The sequence below is a fragment of the Cavia porcellus genome, unplaced genomic scaffold (assembly GCF_034190915.1).
Source record: "Cavia porcellus strain 051 isolate PalLab524CR breed Dunkin Hartley unplaced genomic scaffold, mCavPor4.1 scaffold_8, whole genome shotgun sequence".
Lineage (NCBI taxonomy): Eukaryota > Metazoa > Chordata > Mammalia > Rodentia > Caviidae > Cavia > Cavia porcellus.
In genome coordinates this window covers 61395741-61399856 of record NW_026947491.1, presented here as the reverse complement: position 1 = coordinate 61399856, position 4116 = coordinate 61395741, and the positions used below count along the sequence as shown (strand labels likewise).

Genomic DNA, 4116 nt, shown 5'->3' with positions numbered 1-4116 from the left:
CTAGAAGTGTGTACCTCCCTGTCCTTCAAAGTATCTGTACTAATTTTATACCCCCACTAGCTGTATCTGTTTCCTCAAATTCATAGCATATTTCATCAATGTGCTTAACTTTTTTTTAATATTGACTGAGTGATTTGTACTCAATCTAGAGCAGCGCAGAATATTAAAGAGAGGAGGCAAATGGTTACTGAATTGTTAGCACAAATTTGTTTTATCAAGCAAATTTACTGAATTGTTAGCACATCTCCCAGAAATAGAGGAAGCCATCTATTTTAGTAGTTTTGTGTTACTCTAACAAAATAGTTGTGGTAAATCAACTTATAAAGAGGAACGCTTTGTCATCAATTGGCTTGTTGCTTTCAGATATGGCAACGCAGCAGCACATCATGGCAGGAGTATGTGGTAGGCACACCCCCAGTAACCTGATCACTTCCCTTAGGCCCATCTCCAAAAGGTTCCACCATCCTCCAGGAGCACCAAAGCCTGTTGACTAAGTATTCAACACCATAGTTTGGGTTAAATTCACCCAAACTATAGCACTGTCTGTAATGTATGTATCACTCTATTATGAGTGAACCTGGTACATGGAAGTTAGTAGGTTTGCTGAGTGGACAGGTGGCCAAATCACAGTTGTTTTGCTAAGTTAAAATTGTATTTATTTTTGGAGTATTGAGGGTCATACAGTTCTTGCATTTAACTACAGTGAAAGGTGGAAGAGGTTGTCAAGAAAAGTACAGTAGTTGGAAATTCTAATTAGTATGTAGGAAAAGGGGGGAACTTGGTTGCATGTAAAACTGAAACTAACAGTTATTAACTGGAGAAATCCAGAGCCTTCCAGGACCCCATTTATCTGGCTGAGGTTAGGTACAAGTGAAAAAATCCCACGTTTTAGCTGGACCGTGATGACACGTCTGTCATCCCAGCACTCTGGAGGCTGAGACAGGAGGATATTTGGGAGTTTGAGACCAGCCTGGGCTACAAAATGAGCTCAGCCTGAACTGCACAGTAAGACCCTACCTCAAAGAGACAAAAATAGATAAATAGATAAATAAATAAATATCCCAGTTCTTCCCAGAGGCCTGGGAAACACAAAAATTGATAGACCAAGATCTGTTTGAGAATTTCATGCTTTCCAAATTGTTGCTATTATTAGTAATGGCAACTTAAATTTTTGTGTGCAAAAGTCCATATATATATCTTCCTTAGGATAAACTCCTACAAACAGACTGTCTGGGTTAAAGGCACAAATGGCCATTTTTTTCTCTTTTAGTGGTGTTGGAGGTGGATCCAGGGCCTTACGGCATGCTAGGCAAATACTTTACTACTGAGCTATGTCCCCAGCTCCAGGGGCTGAACATTTTTGTGACTTTGCCAAAGTGCTTTCCAGGAAAGCTGTATCATTTATAGTTTCATGGTCAATGTAAGGCGGTTCCCCTCAACCCTAACACACATCCTTAACTACATTAAATTTGGAAAGACATAGATTTGGAGGTCTGCCAATCTTATGTTTAAACTTTTGATTGAAGAACAATTTTAATCAGTTGAAAAGTCCTGTATGTTACCTTTAGAGAAAAGGACATTCAAGTTCTGCACAGCAGCGCATACCTATAATTCCTGCCATTGTCTGGTAGTTTCTTTCAGAATGGCTCCCTGATCAAAAGTATTCCAGGTTCTTCTTGTCTCAGACAAAAAATTGGATGAGACAAGCCAAAAACAGTGCCAAAAGTTTATTTGAAAAATGAGGGGTGAAGAGGTTGGGGGAGAATTTTCTGTAGAGCAAACTTGGGCTAAATTTAAATAAGGAGAAAAGCAAAGGACACAGAGTGGGCTATGGTGAGGAGTCACAATGGTGGTCTACTCAGGGTGTCCGGTCTCCTCTGTGCTATCCACATCGCCTGGGGGCCCTATGGAAGTTCTACATAGCGGGTCCTGAGAATCATCGGGCACCACCCTGGGATCTTGCAACGGATGGGTCCCCCACCTCTTTAGCCACTTTTGCCACACTCTAACTCCTGTATCATAGCTACATGGGAGGCTGAGGCAGGAGGATTGAAATTTGGAGTCAAATTTGAGCAATAAGGTGAGACTCTATTTTTAAGGGGAGAGAGGGGTGTACCTCAGTAATGGAGTTTCCCTGGATTCAATCCATAGCACTGCTGCTCCCCGCCAACCCACCCCTGCCAAAAAGAGACAGGAATCCTCTCTCATTATATTGCAGTGAACACTCAGGCCTTGTTGTTTTGTAGTAGTTCTTCTGTGTTGAAGCACAAATGTTCATTAATGCTTTACTTGTGGGCTTTAATGCAAGTGTGTGACAGAAGGGAAGAAGGTGGTGGAAAAGTTTTTTAAAAAATGTAAGCCGGGTGTGCTGGCATGTGCGTAGAATCCCAGCACTCTGGGAGGCTGAGGCAGAACGACCTCAAATTCAAACTCTGACCCTGCCTCAAAGTTTAAAAAAATTTTTAAAGGGTTGGGAGGCTCATGTGGTTGTGCACACCTATCATCCCAGCACTCAGGAGGCTGAAGCAGGAAGATTGCTGTGAGTCTGAGGCCAATCCAGGGTACACAGTGAGTTCAAGGCCACCCTGAACTGCACAGTGAGACCCTGTTTCAACAAGCCATAAGAGTTATGGGGGGTGGGAAGGGCTGTGGCTGTTACTCAGTGAGAAGGAAGGTCCAGGGTTCCTACTAAAACAAATGAAATAAATATGATAGGAAATGAAAAGAGGAAGAAACAAGAAACGTGTAACTGTGGGCAGCAAGCAGGCCGGGGTCTGCCCTGCAGGCTCTGCGGTGCCTGTCCGCTGTCCACTGTCCGTGTTTCCTTAGCAAGAGCAGCTTTGTCATCATTAGAGAAGGGAATGAGGGAGCAAGCACCGCCTGGGGCGGAGGAGCAGTTACTGGGGCCCAAATGAGAAATCAGCACAGAGTGTTTTTTGTTTTAAAGGGAAAACCCATGTGTGGCAGTTCGCGCGGGCGCCAGGGTGGCATTGTGCTGACCGTCAGAGGTTAGTCATCCCTTCCTTTCATGCAGTTCCCACCTCGCATTTCTGACTGGTCACTGTGGTGATAAACACTGCTACCCTCTCAGGAAACTCTGGACATGAACTCAAATCCTAATGTGCAGCTTGTCTGAATGCGAAAATGTGGAGGGGTTGACTGCATATGATTTTCTTTCTCTGGGTCTTTCCTATTTAAGGGAATTCACTGTGATAAAATGTAATGGTAAATAACAGTTGGCAGAGGCCATGGATTTGGACTGGCCCCTACATAGAGCCCAAGAGACCAAATGTCACCCCAGGAACTGAGCTTTGGTTGCAGGAAACCTGGCTGGTAACCCACCCAGTACCTAGATAAGTGGTAAGTACTAGACTCATTGATTGACTAATCTAATTGGCCTGAAGAATTTACCTTTTAACCACATTTGTAAGAGTCTTTGGTTGTAAATGACAGTGAACGATTCTCCACAAAGGGGTTAGGTTTAGAAAGCAGTGGCTCCACCTAAAGACTAGAAAACGAAACAAGCTGGTTTCGTTTTCTGGTTTGGAAGCTTTAAAAAATTTCCATGGGGGGCGGGGTGGAATTTCCATAGAACCCTCCTACAAAGCCGTGTCCTTCGCTCCCCCTCTTTGGACAGGAAGAACTGGAGGCAGAGAAATGAGGATTTGGAGACATCTGGGGCCGGCTTGCTCCCTGCAGGCTCAAACTGAACTGTCCCACATGAAAGAAGGGAAAAAAACCAAAAGAAGAAAAAAATTTCCTTAGAGTTGCAGGTTTCTCATCTCCCATCACCTTACTTAAAAGCATCCTCATCACTTTTCGGTTAGTTAAAAGTATAAACTCAGACACACGATATGAAAATATGAACAAAAATTAATTTAAGAAAGTAATTCTAGGGGCTGGGGATTTAGCTCAGCAGCATAAACGCCTGCCTTGCAAGTTTGATCCCTGGAACCGATTTTTAAAAAGAAAGTAATTATAATTTATTTTTAAAAGTAACCTCAGGTCTTTACTACAGTTATAAATCAGTAAGGCTAAGAAACAGAAACTAATCTGGACTGGAATTTCTCCCAGTAAAAATGAAAGCAGACACCCTAGTTCAGGGAGGAATGACAG

General features: G+C 43.1%; 1 non-coding gene across 1 annotated transcript; it reads left to right on the top strand.

Annotated features, from left to right (window-relative positions):
- Nucleotides 1–3594: 3594 nt before the first annotated feature.
- LOC111753332 (small nucleolar RNA SNORA38) lies at nucleotides 3595–3724 on the top strand. The gene has a single exon (XR_002788147.2). It is a non-coding gene; the product is annotated as a small nucleolar RNA SNORA38 (small nucleolar RNA).
- The last annotated feature ends 392 nt before the right edge of the window (nucleotides 3725–4116 follow it).